This window comes from Balaenoptera borealis (assembly GCF_965194805.1).
Source record: "Balaenoptera borealis genome assembly, chromosome: 7".
Taxonomy (NCBI): Eukaryota; Metazoa; Chordata; class Mammalia; order Artiodactyla; family Balaenopteridae; genus Balaenoptera; species Balaenoptera borealis.
The window spans coordinates 15852862-15874395 of NC_138864.1; positions in this window are offsets into that span (position 1 = coordinate 15852862).

The following is a 21534-nucleotide window of genomic DNA, read 5'->3' on the forward strand; positions in this document are numbered from 1 at the left end:
AACAGACATATGGATACCAAGGGGGGAAGGCGGGGGTGGGATGAATTGGGAGATTGGGATTGACATATATACACTACTATGTATAAAATAGATAAGTAATGAGAACTTACTATATAGCACAGGGAACTCTACTCAGTGCTCTGTGGTGACCTAAATGGGAAGGAAATCCAAAACAGAGAGATTATATATATACGTATAGCTGATTCACTTTGCTGTACAGCAGAAACTAACACAACATTGTAAAGCAACTATACTCCAATAAAAATTAATTTTAAAAAAAGGGAAAAGGAATCTGGTGGATTCAGCTAGAGGGAGATTCACAGTGACTTTGGCCATGCAAGTTCAGCTGAGTAGCAGGGCCTGGGAGTGGAGGAGAGGAAGCAGAGAAAGCATTTCACTTCATGTTCCGACCATTCCAATAAGCATGTCTGAAAGAAAAAGGGGGAAATAAGGCAAAAGCAAGAATAGCTAGAGGGAAGGAAAGTGTTGAAATCAATGATTTTTGTGGTTGTTTTTCTATGAAAGATGGTGAAGAAGGAAGGGTTTAAGCAATGTCCCTAAGAAGTTTTGAACTTCAGAGTCACAAGCACGCAGATGAGGTGAGTTGCACAGAAAGTACAGCTCTTCCATGAAGGCGAGAAGGAGAGAGGCAGGAAGGAGTGTCTGTCTGCACGATGGTGGGGAGAAGGGATGAAGCAAGTAAGGAGCAATTTCCTCTAGCCTTCTTCTGAAAGTTTTACGGAAAGAGGGTAGCGTCCGAGGCTCAAAAAGTAAAGACGTGCCGCAAATATTGCTAATTATTGCTCTTTAAAGAGTGTTCCTTTTTGCTCCTGGGCCGGAGCTAGACAGCCTGAGGAGTGTCTGTGGAGGAAAATGAAAAAGGCTCTATTTGACTCATTCCTACTGGCAGATGAGTTTTACTGAGAAGCCTCCATTTTTATTAGTGACTCTGTGGCCCAGAGGAAAAGGGGAATATGATAGCATTGTGTCTTCAAAGGATGCCCTGGTGGTAGCCCTTGGGATGCCACGTCTCTAGCTAACTTTGTCATTCATCTCCGGGGCCCGAAGTGGTTAACAGAGCTTTCCAAAGTGCCTTGCTTCTACCTAGGGAATAGCTTTTATTCTAGGAGATTCTGACGCAAGGCTAAGTTCATGGAACATGTTGATTTTTATACACTTCAAATGGAGCCTAAATCAGCTGTCAGATATTTACAGGCAATTTTCCTCATTACACAGAACTCTCTGTGATTATTATACTTGGGCAAGCTTGCATTTATTTGCACATAAGCATGTCAAGGTAGGGGGAAGGCTCCCTGAGCTGTAGCCAGGAATATGTCAAGGCACTCCAGTATTACTCAAGACTGGATGGGATGAAATGCTGGGCTTTTCCCCCAGAGCTTGTCATCACCCTTGCTCGGGTACCTCAGCTTACCACGTCCCCCCCTGACATACCCCATACCCCCAAAGGCAGAATTGAGCTTGTGCTATTTAATAACTTTCATGAGGTCTCAAGACTTACCGATGGTGCATTTTTCAAGGGACTCTGGAAAGTTCTGTGTTCAGGTGATAGGAATGCAAAATGAAATGAACCGAAAAAGACACCTCCCAATCCAAACACGGCTGACCAGGGACACCAGACAGATGACTAACAGCCACAGAAAGAACGGGTCCTTAGAAGCACTGTGCAAGTCCCTCTTGAGGTCTTGGCAAGTGAGTTAAATGAAAACAAAAGATGAAATGTTTGCAACAGCTTGTCTTTTATTTTGTGAATTGTGAAACCGGCTAGCAAAAGGAAGGGTATGTTTACCAACCCGTTCTGGCTTGAAGTCACGCCTTTCGGGAGCAAAATTTATACATTTGAAGGTGATTTGAGTACAGGATGCAAGACAACATGATGTAGTGGGAAAAGTTTCCCAGGTTTACAGCCAGACAGATGAGGGTTAAAATCTTGGCTCTGCTACCCACCAGCTAGATGACTTTGAACAAGTTTCCTAGCTGTTGAATCTCAGCCTTTTTAACCTATTGGGAATTAACTCACAGATAATGGTAACGACGATGAGAAGATATAAGTATGATGAGTAAAGTTGGGCTGGTACTACGGCTGACTTAATATAGTCGATTCAATAAGTGACATGGGCATGACAGTCACATACTATGGAGGATAAGAGCACAGGCTCTGGGCTCCCAGGGCCTGTCCCCAAAGGCTGGGGTGGCCAGTTTTCTCATCTTTAAAATGGGGCAAGTAACAGTGTTCTTGTAAAGAGTCACTGAGATGATGCTTATAAAGTACTACAGTATCTCATGCAAGGTCACTATCCAGTAACTGGCAGCCGTCATTACCAGGTGGTACCACACTTTCTATTTCCCTTTACACTGTGGTTATCACAATACCATCCATCTCACTGGCCCTTGGCACATGGAGACCTTTATCTCATTCATCTATTTCCCCCCCCCCCCCACCTATCACAGTGCCTACAACACTGAGATTTAATGGGTCCTTAATAAAATCTTGTTGAATATTGAATGAATAAATCCATAAAGCACTTGTCACTTAGGAGATAGTCAGTAACATAAGTGCTTTTTCCTTTCCGACATCAGCCTCCCTTTCGCTGATTTGAATGGCAGAAAATACCATCTCAACTTGTCATACTGTATATTTTTGGAGAAAGGAAAAATGAACCACTTCCATGAGCAGCGAAAGGGTTTAGTGAAAGAATTTAAAACCAACAATCTGGTCGATTCTAAGGGTATAAATTAAGCTAGTTAAGCAGTCTTAACCCAGGATATTGGCAAGATAACTATCAGACCCTGGCAGTTTCATTTCTTCATCCTTCTCTAAGGTTAGGCAATAAAAATTTAACCAAGACATTACAGGTTTAAAACAGAACCCATGATAACAATAAAAGGATTCTAACTAGTTCAGTGTGGATTGGAACCCAAGAACAGGGCAATGATTGTCAGACACAGCTAGGTCCTATATTGCTAACAGATGGTGAACATTTTCATGGACTTGGGACCAGTTTAGATCAGAGTGAGAATCTTTCCCTCCCCCCCCACAAGAGGCTCTAATTAGTAGGTAGGACATTAGACCATGTTAAAATTCCGGGCTGACATCTTATTTGTTAGTTTTAGATTGAACTCATGACTGAGGGCGGCTGAATTGGCTTGTTGAAGCACACACATGCACACGCACACACCAGAAGAGTCACTCTAACTTTCTGTTCTAGGGGGCTCAAAATAAAGATTTTCAAAGTCCCCTAGAAAAGGGCTCCAAAGATTTGTTGGCTATCAAATAGCTCCTTCAAGACAACATTTTGATGAGTTAAGTGTAAATGAATCAGAAACATATGGATTAAGTTTCCCTTGAAATACACAGGGACTTGAAAATCAAAGAGGAAACAGTGCCTGGACCAGGGTCTTATGGGTTGTGCTAAACCCAACACATTTGAGAAGCAGTTCAAGATATTTGAGGGATCCAAGGACGAGGCTGGCCTGACCTACGCCTAGTTCCTACCGTAGTGAAATAAGGAACATAAGTCATGCCATTTATATTGCATTATTACTAAAAATTCCTCCTTCCTTGTGGTTTGAAAATTAGCTAAACCGAGCCTTACCCAAGGAAAACCCTATAAATGGTGTCTGCAGCACAGAAAGCTCGCCAAAGGCTAAAAGAGCAAGTTCAAAATGTTCTCAGACAGTATAGCTGTTACTGTCTGACAACTCAATAAAAGTTGGGCATTAGCATCGCAGCAAAGACTGCGTAACGGGGGTGTAACTTGAGATTTGCTCTTCAGAAATTCTCCACCATATTGCCAGAAAGGATACATTGGAATAAAGAATAATTATTTCTGAAGACAAGTCAGACATTAATCAGCATTTCCAATCACTCCTCTTATTTGCTATAGATAGTGGATTTTAAAAACTTCTAATTGGTTAATCAGTAAATTGCTGATGTAGGAAACTTACATTTGAATCTCATCACAGGAAACACATGCCCCAAATAGATTTGATCAGTTAAACACATAAATGCTAAGTCTAATTTTAATTTAGGTAGCTCTTAAAATTTGCCTGCTTTTATCACTTGTGATAAATAATGAAACTTAGCATAACCTATTTTGAAGATTTACCAATCTGCTGTTGACCAGTCATATAACTAAATCCAGAAGTAAGCAAGGTGACGTAGACTTACGGATCTCCTTGGAAAAGAGGAACACTATTATTCATATTATCATATGTATGGTTTATTTTAAACATATGACTTCTTTAAATTAAAAGTAATACATATTCAGAAAAAAATTTAGAAAATACAGAGAAAGCATCATGGTTGGGGAAAGAATCATCAGGAATCTTACCATCAAGAAATAACTTCCAACACTATGATGTCTTTGTCTATAGAAAGACAAAATGTAAATATTGTTTTGTGCTATGAGTTTTTCAGTTAACATACTGCACACGTATTTCCATTAAATCATTAAACATATTGTTACTACATCACTGATTATAACATGAAATTCCAATGTATAAATATGCTCTGATTTACTTAGCCAGGTATTCTTTACATGGTTTCTAATATTTAGCTACCAAAAACCAAACTGAGATGAACATGTTTTATGGCTAATTCTGATTTTTGCCTTAAGAGTAGTTCCTAGAAGTAGAATTTCTGGGTAAAAATATTTGCATGTTCTAAAGATTCTTGATATATCTACATGGACAAATTGGCTCTTAAGAGATAGGCTGACACAGAGCTAACCATAGCTATTTGGTAAAAGATAAAATGATCCCCCAAAAGGCAGTAACAATGACCTCTCCTTTGAGAGCACATACAAGTGACTCTTGCCCCAATCCTTAGCCAAAATGAAGTATTACTGGCCTTTTTAATCTTTGTTCCTCATAAAGTCAAAAAAGCACATCTCTTTGCTTTAATTTGCCTCGCCTTGACACAGGTGAATTTGAATGTGAATCCTGTTTATATTTCTTCTTTCGCGATTTTTTGGTGCATGGCTTGTGTGTGTTTTTTTCATCTGTTTACTTCTCATTGATTTGTAAGTGTCCTTTATATTTTAAGTTATTAACACTTTGCCACATAGGCTGCAATGCTGTTGGTGGCATTTAGAGACATTAAAAAAATTTTTGTTTGGTTATTCTTAAGAGTGTATTGTTTTGTGTTATGAAATATACCAATCATACATGAGACTGTATAGTTTATATATTCATTGTAAAGCAAAATAATAATGAAGACCCACAGTGTTCACAAAAGCCCTTCAAAAATAGAACATTACCAAAGCCTTTGAAGCCACCTTTGAATCCCTCAGTACTCACTTCATCATCCGTCTAGCCCAGAGGTCACCTCCTTTCTCAACTTTATATTTCTCATTCACTCCTTTTTTATATGTATGTATGTATTCATAAATAATACATAGTTTTGCAAGATTTAAATTTTGTATAAATGGAGTCAAACTTTTTTTCCCATTATTTGATACTTTGACCAACATTGCCTTGATTTGACGCTGACCTGTGTAATTGTAGTTCATTTATTTTCAGTAATATACAGATTTTTTTGAAAGAACAGATCATTATTAATTTATCTTTTGTTCTATAGTTTGACAGTTTTGTTGTTTCCATCTATTTTACTTTTGTAAACAACCCCATTTTAAATATTTTTCTAAATGTCTCCTACAGCATGGTAACAAGGAGTTAAGGTATATAACAAGGCATGGATTTGCTTAGTTACAGGATATCTGCATCTTCAGTTTTGCTAGGTAATTCCAATATTTTCCAAACCAGTTTACACTTATACCAGCAATGAATAATGATACTTTTGCTCCCAAACTTGTTTTGAGAGACATTTTAAATTATTATTTAAATCTATCCATCAGTCTTTTCATTATGTATCCTAATTTGGTGTTCATTTTTACTGGTCTTTCCAAACCTACAATTATATAAATATTTGATTATGTATTTATCAGTTCTTTAATAATTTTTATGTTTAAATTTTTAAGTCATTTGTTTGGTGAATGGTATATCAAGGATATATTTTAAATTAATTCAGCAAAAACTTGTTAATGTGTTTGGCATTTAGTTGGGCACTGGTTATACAACAATCACTCCTGAAGTGGACAGGCTCCAAAGTGGTCCTCATAATTCCCACCTCCTGGGGTTCATGCCTTTGTGCAATCCTGTCCCTTTGTGATGGGACCTGTGACTTGTTTCTAACAATAGAATATGGCAGAGGTGATGGGATGTGACTCCCATGATTGCCACACACACACATAAGACTCTCATGCTAGCCGACTCACTCTGGAGACTTTGCTGGCTTGGTGAAGTGAGTAGCCATCCTGGGAAAACTCATATGGCTGGGAACTGTGGGTGGCCTCTAGGAGCAAGGGTGGACAGCCAGCAAGAAGCCGGGTTCCTCAGATCCGCAGCTACAAGGAAGTGAATTCTGCCAACATCTTGCGTGAGCTTGGAAGAAGATTCTTCCCTAGTGGAGCCTCCAAATGAGAACACAACCCAACCAAAACCTTGATGGCAACTTTGTGACACTGGCAGAGGACCCAGCTAACCTGTGCTCAGATTCCTGATCCATAGAAACTGAGAGATAATAAATGTGGCTTGTTGTAAGCTGCTACATTTATGGTAATTTCTTATGTAAAATTAAAAATGAATACACTGGACACTACTTATCAAAACTATGTTCTTTCTCTCTCAATCTTAAATACCATTTTTGGCATAAATAAAATGCATAAATTGGGAGTTAATGTACCTGGGCCTCTAAACGTCAGAAACATTCAAATAACCAAATTGTTCTAAAGTGATTATTTAAGAACTATTGATTTAATTATTCTACTTTAATATTTGAATAATGTTGACACATTAGACATGTGATGGTGATGTTATCCACTAAACTAAACAGGACAGTTATTGCTGCCATGGTGGCCCACTGGCAACCATGGACAAAGTGCGCTGGTCCGAAGGAGACCCCATTCAGAACGTAGCTTATTTCAAGATGAAAAAAAATTCAAAAGCTTAGTGGACAAAGATCTTTGAGTACTGAGCAAAAGAGGTTCCAAATGTCCAGTTATAAACAAAGAAGTTGAAAGAAAATCAGTGTAATTTTCTTACAAGAGCCCACACAAATGACAAGAATGATAAAGCATCTCAGCAAAATCATGACACTGTTGGTCACTACAATGAGTTTCACAGCTTGAGTAAAGGGTGGACATCGCAGAAGTAATAATTAATCAGGTTGGGGGCTTCTCTAGTGGCACAGTTGTTAAGAATCCACCTGCCAATGCAGGGGACACTGGTTCGAGCCCTGGTCCGGGAAGATCCCCCATGTCGTGTAGCAATTAAGTCCGTGCGCCACAACTACCAAGCCTGCACTCTAGAGCCTGCGAGCCACAACTACTGAGCCCATGCACGCACCACGACTATTGAAGCCTGTGCACCTAGAGCCTGTGCTCCACAACAAGAGAAGCCACCGCAGTGAGAAGCCTGCGCACAGCAACGAAGAGTAGCTCCTGCTCACCACAACTAGAGAAAGCCCGTGCGCAGCAACGAAGACCCAACGCAGCCAAAAAAAAATAAATTAAATAAATTTTTTAAAAAATCAGGTTGCTGCTATGAGAAGGCAGTTGTACAGTGATGATGGTCTGGATAAAAGAATGCACAAACCCTTCCAACCAACAGGTCATTATCAGTGTGGAACGGACCTTCCAGTCCATGATGGTTGTATAGTGTAAAGACTTACAGATAGCCACATACCTGTCAAAGTCCATCACTGTGAGGCTAAAGATCACTGTGCAGCCAAATACATGGACACAGAAGAGCTGGACCACACAAGCAACAAAAGAGATGCTGTTGACCTTGACTTGGAAGTCAGTAATCAGCTTGGGGGCTGTAGCAGAGGAATAACAGATGTCAACAAAGGACAGAAAGCTAAGGAAGAAGTACATTGGAAAATTGTGATTTGGACTCCTTCGAATAGTCATAATGAGAAAATTTCCAGTCATGAGAAGTCTAGAGTTTTACTCTTAGAGTAAGAAGAGAAAGAAACATGGTTTCAGACACTGTCTTGATTACTGTAGTCTTATAGTAAGTGTTGAAGTTGGGTAGTGTCAGCCCCACTACTTTATTCTTCTCCTTCAACAGGTATTGACTATTCTGGGTCTTTTGTGTCTCCATATAAATTTTAGAATCAATTTGTCAATATCCCACAGAATAATTTGCTGGGATTTTAAGTGGAACATTGACTCTATAGATCAATTTGGGAAGAACTAATATTTTGACAATATTGAGTCTTCTTATCCATGAACATGGAATATCTTTCTATTTAGTTTTTTTAATCTTTACCATCAGAATTTTGAGGTTTTCTCATATGTCTGGCACATATTTTGTTAGATCTATACATAAGTATCTCATTTTGGAAGGGGGTTCTAATGTAAATTGTATTGTGCTTTTAATTTCAAATTCCACTTGTTCATTGCTGGTGTATAGGAAAGAGACGATTTTTCTTTATATTAACCTTGTATACTGCAACTTTGCTATAATCACTTATAATAGTAGGAGTTCTTTTGCCAATCTTTTGGATTTTCTACATAGCTATTAGGATCTGATGATAACAGTGTCAGAAACCAGTATTCACCCACTGCATGGAACAGAAGGGCTTTGGCAACATTTCTTTGACAGGGGATGAGGAAGGAAGGAAGCCAGTAACTTTCCTTGGCATGGTGGGGAGCATCACTCAGAAAGAACTAGCTAGATTTGGGGAGCAACTTTTCTGGGATGTTTGAGACCTGACCAAGTGAATCTATACGGAAGACCTTTAGAGTATCAGTGGAATTGGAAAATATAATCAATAATGTGGAGGACCAGGCTGAGAAACAGAATGTTGAGGAAAAGAACAGTATTCACAGAGAAGTTGACCATTTAAAGGATAGGCAACCGAGATCTTACAGAAAAAAAGACCCACATAAAATAGAACAGAAAGAATACAGAGGTACCAAAAAACACTCTCCTGTCCTAGAGAAGGACCTGAACTTGAGTACTTAGAGAATCCACTGGCTATCAGAAAGAATGAACACAGATCAATGTCTAGAAATCCAAGTAAAAATCTTCAACTACTATTACTACTACTAAGCTACACACATATGTATATTTCTAAATATACGAGTCAGTACCTGATCCCAATACCAGATCATGATCTTTAAACTTTAAACTAGTCCTAGGGTCCACAATTTTCTCTGTTGTCTTCTTTAGAAGTCTTATGGTTTTCTTGGCTTTCTGGGGGAGGTGCTTCATATAAGCCCTGGATATCCTTTCAAAACTTGATCGCGTCTGTAAGATATCTCATAAAAGTTCTTGGAATTTTCCGTCATTTGGGATGTTAATATGATGATTTTACTTCTCCCTCATTGTAAAAGTTGTTCGGGAAATGATTTATTTTGGAATTGGGAAGGAAAAGTGTCAAATATCTCCTCTCACGTCATCCAATTTTGCAGGCATTTATTTGATCTTTGTACAACATTTCCTTTTAAGTTCTCTGATATTATGAAGAAAATGTCACAGCCAAGACATCCGAAAGTAGATCAGTTCAAAGTCTCACAATGGGTTGGCCCAGCTCACTGCCCACTTGTGAAGAATTACTAGATGATGACAAGTGGCCACTGGTTATTTGGCTCAGGTTTTGCCAAGGATGAGCCCTGGACAATATGCTGGGTTTACAAAAAGGGTCTCTTGTCTTTCTCTGACCCATTTGGAATGGTAGATTTCAAATATTCCCAAGGTGTCAATGGCAGTTTCATTTTACACAATGTTTCTGGCCGCCTTTTTAAAGCTCTGCTAAGTTTTCCTTTGTTTTGTTTTAGTGACACCATTGTAGTTAATGGAATATTGTTAGGAATTAAAAGCAGGGCTTGACTTCAAGGCCAGAAGTTGAAATTCTGATAGCAAAAGTCCACCAGCATACCAGATCTCTTGAAAATTGTGATACATTCTTGTGAAAAATCCAGATTCCAAAAAGGTCCCAAAATATCTGAACTTCAAAAGAGAGAATGTACTCTGAAGATATTATATTCTATGTAAAAAAGGTAAGCTGTAGTTTAAAGAGAAGTATAAAAATTTTTTTAGAGTTTTCAGCTGTTACTATAAGATTGACTAGCTATGGTTATATGGTTATAGAAAATTCACTACCCCAAGGGTCTAAAAACCTAGTTTTGAGGCTAATGTTCATAAATTATTACTTATGTGAAACTTCACAAAATATATAATATTTTTATGTCTTAGTTTATTCATTTGAACAATGAAATAATTTTATCTGTCCTATCTTCTTCACAGGGTTGTTTTGAGGATCCAGATACAATAATGCAAATTAAGATGTTTTGTAAATTTTAAGAGACACTACACAAATGAATAGTCTTACTTTGCTTCTGTTACTGCCTTAGCATCTTCCCCAAATTTATGCTGAGACATATAACAAATTTCAGCTTGTGGGCCTAGAACTCAATTCAGCAATTTCTTGAAATGGCAGTTTACCTCAAATAATTTGCTTCAATCTCAGAAATAGAAAATTATATACCTAAAAGCAAAGTCCTAAGGTTAGTTAAATGATGACATTAGAGTCTGTCATGCAACACAAACTCTAGAAATCTAATAATTGAACCAGATATGAGAAGTGAACCAGGCCAGTGGTTTAAACATTTTAGCTGCAGAAGTTTATACAAATGAAATTTACTCAGAGGCCCATTTTTTGAAAGAAATAGCATCAGAGTAGCTCTCCTGAAGCAATAGACTCAGAGCAGCCTTTCTTGGTTTTTTCAGCATCTGTGAAAGGACTCAGTTAGGAAACCACTGATCTTCAAAATGCTTTATTTAGCCAAGGATCCTTGTTCAAGCTATGCCTTGCAGAGAAGAATAATATCAACACTATGTAAAGGAGTCCTTGCTCTGTGGCAGCACTGGGGGTTCTGGGTCCATTTCACCTGTACCACCCGGTATTTAGTAGCCCTGAGGGGAGGGGTTCTGTGGAGCAGTCTGGAAACTATTGAACCAGTTCACTAGTTCGCTCTTTCATTGAATCCAAGAATCGCTTCCATGGCGTCTTTGGCTATCCATTATCTATTGTCTACTGTTTCTTCTCACGCTTAAAGAGGCAGTGTTCTCTGATGTTTAAAGTTCTGGTTGTCTGAAAATGACTCTTTGGGTGGAGGTGAAAACTCAGTCCCTGCAGTTTCTAGTTTTTTCATTCAGAGCAGCACAGATCTGGGCTTCCCTCTCTCGTCCATGGAAGCTTCCCCCCATGTGTGGGCAGCTATCACGACCCCTCTATATCTCCTCTCCACTGCAAACATTTCTAGTCGCCTTGATTTCCAACCTCCTCATTATGCTAGCTACCTTCCAAGGGATTAACTGTTATTTGTCAGTATCCTTCCTAAAATTGGGGACTCGGACTTGAACCTAACATTCCAGTTTTGGTCTCCTCAGCACATGTGCTACCCACAAATTGAATCTTCTACAGCATCTACTGAGGCAGATTACTATAGTTTAGAGTCAGCTTCTATCCTGAAAGTGGTTCAGTAAACAATACACTGGGTTATGACTTGTTACTAAGCCTGGGAAGCCTACGATTACTGTTACAGCATGTTACAAGGGGATGATGCTATAACATTTCTTACCTACTCTCTTTGCTTTTTTTCCCCCTGCGTTTTCTTTACTCTTTTCATTCTTTCTATTTTAATTCCTCCTGAATTGCCTATTTCCTCCCCTAATGATGATCAAGGTGGCCCATTAACCTTACTAAATGTTGGCAGTCTTCACCCTTGGAAATCCTATCGGGGCTAGATTTTATCACTGACCAATGGGGCTTGCCTGGACCCAAACACGTGGTCATCAAGCCAGCACTGTGGAAAAGTCTTGAACCTGTTTAAAGACATTTCATCTTCACAGTTATGAGTTCCATCAAAATTAAATAAATCAGTATATTTTAGAATTTTCAAAGTAGGGATTTTTGCCTTTTACAATAAAACCATTCAATGTCCTTTTAGCACCCCAGATGGGGCTATTTTGAACTAATCCAACACTGGAATTACATTAAACAGTTTAGAAGATCATGAGTATAGTAGCAGCTGAACAGCGTATTACTCCTTTTTTTCCAAAGGTCCACATGTGTGAAAATATTTACTTTTATTTCGATCATTCTTTCTTGAGTCTCTGCGGAATTTGTGTGTTTTGAGACACAAAAGAAAGAAAAGAGAAGTAAACAGTTTCTACAGCATGTCAAAAGCCAGCTCTTCTGGGACCATATTTCCCCCTAAGGTGACAACTGAAGTCTTTTACTGAGAACCTTTAGTGAGTGAAACAGCAATTAAACCATCTCACTTTTGCAATTGTCTCTTATTTCCCGGATCACACCATGTGGTAATTCTAAAACCTCTGAATGGAAATTGCTGCCATCATTTGAGGTCATTCTGTAATCCCTCTAAGTCTTCCGTAGCCCCTTCAGCTGCCCGTCTTTTCACAATTCTACATCAACAATCCCATGAGTGGCAGAGCTAGATGACATGTCCCCAGATAATGAAATCCAAGAAGGGAATGGCCATCTGCAAGCTCGGCTAATTCCAGAGTCATCTTCTTGTTGATCTAGACATCCGTCCCTCCATCCCCCCTCCTTCCTGCCAGTCCAGGAACCATCCCATTGAAGAGGAAGTTACTTTGTGACAAAGGGACACAATGTTTCATCTATAATGAGTAACACAATGTGAACATTTAAAATGCACATGTAGTTTTCAGTATGTGGAGACCAGAACTTTTCACCATGGCATCACAGTAAATCAGAAGAAAAAAAAATTAGTGGCAGGGGTAAAAATACTTGAAAAATATTTTTCAATATTTTCAGTATTTTTCAATATTTCAATATTTCAAATTTGGCAGGGGTAAAAATATTGAAAAGTTTTCTGAAGTTATGGTGAAAAGTTTTTCACTTGGTTGGTTATCAACATTGGCTGCCTGCATTGCGTAACCTAACCAAAGCCAAACTTGCATAAAACATTAGTATTTCCTGTATTTGTGTCCAGCAGAGATGACCCTGTATTCTGCTTTCTAGTTTTGCTTTTCATAAAATCAATTCTTTCATCCCATCCTCAGGCTTCCTCCACTGGGAGCCAACAAAGGTGGCTCCCCCTTCTGGGTGAACTGGTACCCAGGGGAAAAAAAGAAACCAAAAATGCCTTGGTAGAAAGGATTCTGAAGCAGTAGGGACCCAGGGACACTTCCAAAGATGGAGAACTCGAACTTTTGAAGTGGAAAAGAAGTCTGGAGAGGAGGGTACCACCTTGCCTCTACTCATCACCATGCCTTACTTAACCCTTACCTTTCCCAAACAGTCCTAGAGCAGGGCAGCCAACCACCGTGATCCTAGGAGGTAGCTGAGAACCACATGGCTTTCAGGGCTGGGAATTAGCTTTTGGATTCAATAAATAGGTAAAACATAGACAATGGTTAAGCAATGATTATATTGAAGATTCTGGTTTAAGTTTTCACATGCATTAGCTTTTCTAATGCTCATCACAACTCCATGATGTGCATGATGTGATTACTCAAAGACAGCATAGTGTAGTTAGTGGATAAGTCCACAAGTTCTAGAACAGGACCACCAGGAATGAGATGTGTGAACTGGGGGTATTATTCCACCCCTCAATGACACAGATTCCTCCTCTGTGAAAGTGTCAGTGCTCACTCTTTATCCCCAATTTATAGACAAGGCAACAGAGATTGAAGACCTTATTCACAGTCACATGATGAGTAAATGCTGAAATTTGAGCCCTGGCCGCCAAAATCTGCACACTTGACCTTACTTCACCCTGCCTCTGGCAGCTACATTTATAAAATGTTGATTTCTTCTTTTAAATGTTCTTCTTCTGAAATGGTATCTATTGTTGTTCTTCTACCACTAGGATATAATCAGATGGCTCATGCAGAAAGCGGTAGTTGTCTATAGATTTAGGTTAATGGTTCCTTAGGTAGGTAAAGCTCCTGAGGAAGCTAAGACCAGAGGCCCAGAATGGATAGAAGTTCAACTGCAACGTGGTGGCAGCCCATGTGGGGCTTCCAAAAATGGTAGAGTGGCAATGATGGAGAGGATGGGATGGATTTACAAAATGATTCGGAAGAAGAACCAATAGAATTTGGTGATTGGGCGGGACAGGAGTATGGAAGAGAGTGTGAACATAAAGAAAAAATCTCCAAATTTTGGTTTCTCCACCTGGAAAATGATTTTTGATAACTTTCAGAGTTCTCATAAAAAGCAGAGAGTATGTATGAGAGCCCTAGCACACTGCCTGGCATGGCAGGGACACAGTGAACTGTAGTTATAGGTAAATATAAAGAAAGAAACCAAACAGTGAATAAGAATTATTAGAAAGAAGAACACTTCTGGGTGAGTGCACATGTGTATATCAATGAAAAATAGCACAAACAAAGGATTCGGCATTAAAACTATAGAAGATTTATCTTAACAATACTGATGTCAGCTCTTGACTATATGGAAGGAGTTTCTTTCCAGAAAAGCACCATGCTTGACAAAGTCACATATGCCAAGATTGAGGTTATTATTTTTATTCCAACGTTCTATTCGGAAAGTTCAAATAAAAATAACTATGTCAATGGATATACAGGATGTCCATAAAGTTTGGAAGGACAAACGAATATGCATAATGTTGTCAGAGATGTATTTAATTTGTGGAACAAAAATCATGTTTCCTGGGACTTCCCTGGCAGTCCAGTGGTTGACTCCACGCTTCCACTGTGGGGGGTACAGGTTCGATCCCTGGTCGGGGAAACTAAGATCCCACATGCCATGCAGCCAAAAACAAAAACAAAAAAATCACGTTTCCAGACTTTACGGACACCTTGTGTGTATATGTGTGTGTGTGTGTGTGTGTGTGCACAAATATATAGTCATACACACACACATTTTTAAAAGATATTAAACAAAACTTTTAGAAGGAATTGACTCTTAAAACAAACCAAATATGTTGATGTTGAAATGTTGCCCCAATAGACAGTCCTCAACTCTTCTATTTTTAGAAAATCTGACTGCATTGACACCAAAGTTGGCTGGGGAAGATTCTCCCCCATAATTTTTCTTTATTTAGCTGGTACCTCATTTTAACTTTTTGACTAGCCCCAACTACTTGAAACTGAATGTGTTTTAGACTTGTATTTTCCCTTGCTTCATTGTCGCTTGTCTTGGAAAAATGGTTGCATATAAAGTAAGTTCTGTCTCTCTGACCTTTTCAAAAATTATCTTCATACTTCAGGGCCCACTTTGCTGAGAGGGTGAAGCCTGCTCTGCTTTCTTCTCCCTGTTCTAAGCCCTCCATCTGCCCACATGGACACTGTAGGGGGGATGGTACTGAGTGCCCCTTTTGGCTAAGAAGACTGGACTGCATCGTGCACAGAGTGCTCAAATATAAAACTGTTACACCGCAGACTGCCACGGAAAACCACTGTTGGTGGAGGATTGCCATATTACAATTTCAAGAGAAACACCCCAGCCCCTGGCTGCCCACCATCTTTATGCCACATGGCAGGAATCTGTAGGACGAAATCCTAGCAGATCTCAGCAGAGGCTCCTACCTGCTGCTGTGTAAGTAGGGCTTCTTGAACTTATCATCCTGGGTTTCTAAATCTTGATCTCGTAATGTTTCTGCTTCATACCCCCCTTTCAAAATGAGTCATCGAGAGTATAAAGTATAACCAGCTGTTTGGAATGTAAGAACATGGGTTATTATATTATAATGAACTCCAAGATGCAGAGAGGCAAATGGTAGGTATGTAGTTTCGTTTCAGATCTTTGTCCTTTCAGGCCTTTCTTTCCTTCTCCCTGTCTCCAGTTTCTCTTCCTAATATGAACTCAATTATTTCCCAGGCCCAAACTCAATTATTTTCTTGCTTAGCCCCTATTTACCTCTAAGGAAGCCTGTCTGTTTTTCTGAGTCTGTGGACTTCATTTCCCTTCCAAATCTACCCTTAGAAGCTTCTGGATGTCTTTGGCATCAAGGCCCTATGGTTTTCCTGGACCAGACGTTTCCCTTACTGCTTCTGTTAGAAGAGTGACTTGTTCTCCTGAGACAATTTCAGTTTATGTCTATTGTCTCGATGTGGTTATTAACGGTGGCCCCTTTCAGTCTCAAAAATATTGGTTTGGATGATAGATTATATGATCATTTTGTTCATAAGGCTTCTTATCAGCTTTCAAACCTCAGTGGGGAGGGAGCAGTGGGAGATACTTATTGAGATCCTGCTTCCGGGCAGAACAGAACAAGGTTTCAAATGCAAGCACCTCATATAAAATTCTTATGAGTCTGTGCTTTAGGTTAATATCATCTCTATTTTTCTAACGAGGAAGCGAAAGCTCAGAGAGGTGAAGTATCTCACCTAAGGACACTCAGCTCCTAGTAGAGCTGGTTACCTGGAACTAAGCCTTTTTAATTCACAGACTGTTCCTTCCACAGGTCTCCAGCCCCACTGTCATCCTAGTCGTCAGGGACCCACAGCCAGACTTGTCCTTTCGCTATTGCAACCTATTGTTTTCTTTTGTTACTCTCACTTCTGCCGTTCCTCCAACCCTTGAAGACAACCTTGGAAGTATTCGTTTTCTTCCCTTCATTTCTGTAACCTGTGGTGTGTAAAACATAGTGGTGCAAATAGAGTTCCATCTGCCAAAGAAGATCTAAAGTTGCTCAGGGAACCCTTAGCTGGAATCAAGGTTGCCATCCACCCCCCAGCAGCCTGCTCTCAGAACTAAGGAAGGTCTACAAAGAGAATCCTGAAACACAGACCCTTGGCAATGTCAACAGAGGTGGGCAAAGGCCCATAACAGGTGAAACACCATGAAGAGTGGGAATGTGATTTAAGTCATTTTGCCCTAACTTCCTCATCTGGAAACCAAGAGTAAAGACTGTATTAGCTGAAAGAGCTGTAACATACAATGCGTCCAGTGCAGTATCTGGTGCAAAGGAGGGACTTATGAACGGCTGATTGCTTCTCCACCCTCCCTCTACATGCTTGTTACTGCATTTCCATCTGTCTTGAGAGATTTTGGTAAAAAGAAAGAAAGAAATGTGAGTTGTGGAATTTGCAAACAAAATTAGGAAAAGATATTTTTCCAGTTAAAGAAAAGAGCTCTTGGCCTCATGCTGAAAATCTGTGCCCCAAGATCTTTATTCAACCCCTTCAAACCCTGGAAAGACGACGTCTACTCAAGTATGGAGACAGCATCCCTGTGGGACACAGCAGGAGGTTCCCTGGGTCCTGCATCCCATCAGGTGAGGCCTACAGTGTCCAATGCAGGGAGAAGGGTCTATTATATTTCCTGTCATAACAGCAGTGACCACGCTCTATGTCTGACCACACTGACACTGTCGTTGCCCCACAGAAAACACACTTTCCACCGAGCCTGTGGAGGTAAAGGAAAGGAACCTAGAGGGTGCCAGTCGCCTAGTTCAGGGCTTATGAGAAGCTCTTTCCTTTCCTCGAGGTTGCACAGAGACTCGGGAGAAAGTGTACATTGGGCTGAATTTCTCCATCTGTGGGCCAGGACTGGGCAGTGGAGGTGGCAGAGCAGAACAGAGCCTGGGTAGAAATCTGAAGCAGGAGGGAGGCAGCCCCCGTCAGACAAAAGGAGTTGTTGATCTTCGATGCTTTTTGCAGTCCCATCAGCTGCCCCCATGGTCACGTGGCCACTGCATTGCTTTAAAGGCTCCCAGAAGTTGCAAACCACAGCTAGACTTAAGAGATGGAGAAAATTTCATCTGCTAGAATTCCTCTAAGGAGGAGTTATCTTGTTAAGGGAAAACTCTTTGATGAGAGCTTGTGATCGAAGGCAGGATGGCGGAGCCTGAGTGTGTGTCAGAAATAATAACAGTGGGGCTTCCCTGGCAGCACAGAGGCCTGCCAGTGCAGGGGACACCGGTTTGAGCCCTGGTCCGGGAAGATCCCACATGCCACAGAGCAACTAAGCCCGTGTGCCACAACTACTGAGCCTGAGCTATAGAGCCCACGAGCCACAACTACTGAGCCCACGTGCCACGACTATTGAAGCCCATGCACCTAGAGCCTGTGCTGTGCAACAAGAGAAGCCACCGCAATGAGAAAAGTGCACACCGCAAGGAAGACCCAACGCAGCCAAAAATAAATTAATTAATTAATTTAAAAAATTAAGAGAAAGAATAAAACTTTTGTGAGGGTTAAATGAGATAGTAAGTGTAAAGCGATTAGAACAGTGCTGGGCGCCACAGTGAGGGCTATGGAAGCGTTTGCTATTTAATGTTGCTGTTGTTTACATTATTGTTATTATTATCACCCTTAGCCACGCTCTGGTGTGCATAGTTTCATAAGTTTCCTTTTCTAACTTTTCTACTGCTAATATGGAAATGACTTCCCCTTCTGTTTCCTTTCCCCACACACACAGCTTTATTGAGATATAATTTGACACACAACACTGTGTAAGTTTAAGGTGTACAACGTGATGATTTTTTTTTAATAAATTTATTTATTTTTGGCTGCGTTGGGTCTTTGTTGCTGCACGTGGGCTTTCTCTAGTTGTGGCGAGCGGGGGCTACTCTTCGTTGTGGTGCACGGGCTTCTCATTGCAGTGGCCCCTCTTGTTGCAGAGCACGGGCTCTAGGTGCACGGGCTTCAGTAGTTGTGGCACACGGGCTCAGTAGTTATGGCTTGTGGGCTCTAGAGCACAGGCTCAGTAGTTGTGGCGCATGGGCTTAGTTGCTCCGCGGCACGTGGGATCTTCCCGGACCAGGGCTTGAACCTGTGTCCCCTGCATTGGCAGGCGGATTCTTAACCACTGCGCCACCAGGGAAGCCCCAATGTGATGATTTGATACACATATATATTGTAAAATGATTACAATAAGTATTCCTCACATAGTTACCTTGTGTGTGTGTGTGAGAACATTTGAGATCTATTCTCTTAGAAATGTTCAAGTATAAGATACAGTAGTGTTAAGTGTAGTCACCCTGCTGTACACTACATCCACGGAGCTCATTCGTCTTACACCAGAAGCCTGTACTTTCTGACTGACATCTACGCATTTCCCTCCACCCCGACGCCCCCTCCCCTGTCCCGGCAACCGCCATCCCAGTCTGTTCCCATGACTTCGACTTGTTTAGATTCCACATATATGTGAGATCATACAGTATTTGTCTTTCTCTGTATGACTTAGTTCACTCCTTTCCTGTTTCGTTTTAAAGTTAATTTAAATTATCTGAAGTTCATGAAAAATATTCTTATAAAATTTTTAAATATCATAGATAAGGCAGAAGCCCTGAAAGCCCCAGGTCTCAACCTTCTCCACAGAAGCAACCATGATTTTCAATTTGTGTACATATTTCCAGAAAATATACTCATGGAGTACTCATAGGAATATATTTATACTCCTATAAATAAATAAATTAATTAATAATATAATATATGATACCTATTTATAGATATAGATATAGGTAGATAGATAGATGTCTATTTCCAGGCTCTGTTCCTAATCTCTCTCTCTCTCTGTGTCTCTTTCTGACTCTCTGTCTCTGTTTCTCTATCTCTATTTACACACTCACAGGAAATGTGTAGTATTGTTATTTGTATATATGTATTTTTAGTCAGCAGTAAAAACTGAGCTCTCATTCTGTAACCTGCCTTTTCAACAACAATATATTGGGGGTATGCTTCCATATTAATTAAGAATAGATCCACTTCATGCCTTTAATCCACTGTTGAGCAGGCCACAGAAAGGAGGTCATGTAATTTAACTGGATTCTCCTCTGCTGAAGGAAGTTTAGGTTGTGTGAACTCCCCCCCATCCACACAGGACACCTTGAACTAAATTGAAATATAAATGATCATCAGGGAGAAAAATCCTTGCAACGTATATAACAAGGTGCAACATATATTAAGTTTCTGGATTATGATCAAGAATTATATAAAGAACTCTTCCAGATGGACAAGGAAAAGGCAAAAAGGACAGGAGAATAAATGAAAAAAAAAAAAAAAAAGGGCAGAGGTTATAAACAGGAAATTCAGAGGAGAGAAAAAATGGTCAATAAACATATAGAAAAATATTTTTCCTTCCCAGCAAACAGGTAAATACAAAGTCAAACCGTAAGAGAATATCTTTCCTATGCTACCTTGTCAGAAAAAAAAACACCTGATGGTCTCCAGTCTGGTTAGGAGGAATCGGGTTTTTTCAAACCCTGCTGGTGGGAGCATAGCTGGACAACCGGCTGCATTTTAAACAGGACACCCAGGGGCCTAGGAAGCCCACTGGCCACAGAGACAGGGCTCCCTTCCAAGTCCACGTCGGCTGCCAGGCTGGGGCTTTTGCACTGGGGGGTTGTGGTGGGGAGCGGTGAGCCTGGATCAGCTTGGAAGCAGGTACCAAACACCCCAATACCAACGGGGACACCTGTTCTCCTCCCAACCTTAGGCCCTGCTGGTCATAGCTAATCACCCCTCATTCCTTCCCCCCAGGACAGAATTGATCTCCAGATTCCTTCAGGGTCCCATTATCATTTAGCTTCTGTGGACCTCTCTATGACTCCACAGTTCAAGAGAGTAAGGCAGAAGCTCTCAACTCTAACTGCCTGAGTTCAAGTCCCACCAGGGGGCACGTTGTCTGACTTGCCTCCATTTTCTACCTAATAGTCTTGGAGTACCTGCCTCCCAGGTGGTGGTGAAAACAGGATGGAATGGACCCTAAGGACCGTGGAAGAGGGACCGGTGGGAGTAAGAACGTGATAAATGATAAAGGACCATGAATGGTCTGAAGTCTACCTATGGGCAAGGTTTAAATTACTTCCCAAGAAACTCCTAATCCCCCGTGCCCCATTCCCTTCCCCTGCAGTGGGAGCTGGGGGCGGGGATGAACACGACGGCAGGCATGCCAGGTGTGTTTCCACCCAGCCCAGGCCCAGGGTCCTCACTGCTTTCTCCTACGAAGTTACAGCTTTCTTTGAAACATGACTAATTTTGTGCCTGTGTTGGACAAAATAGGACCCATGAGTCATACACTAGGCAGTTTAGGAATGTAAGGTATTTGTTGAATGCACTGCACAATGAGTGGTGACTTGGGAGAGGGTACAAAACTCTTATTAAAATAAGGAAAAATCTACACGTCTTGGTATAAGACGTGTAGACACACAGTAGCAGGAGGTGGAAAATTTAGAATAGATGAGAAGTAGCAAAGTTCTGCTTCAAAGTTTAGTGATTGACATGAAAGGCGAGAAAACAAATAACTGCTGAGCATTTGCTGTATGCCAGGCACGGACTAGACAAGTTCATATATGTAGCATCAACCCTCACAATTCTGAGGTCATGTTGCCAAACCCATTTTTTCCGTTCACCTTTGTTTTTGTTTTTACGAGGGAACAGGTTTACCGAAGATTCAGACTGTTAATTTAAAAAGAGGCCAGTAGACTGAGGTGGTTCTAATACCTTATCTGCCTACCTAAGCAAACTAAAGTCTAAACCTGA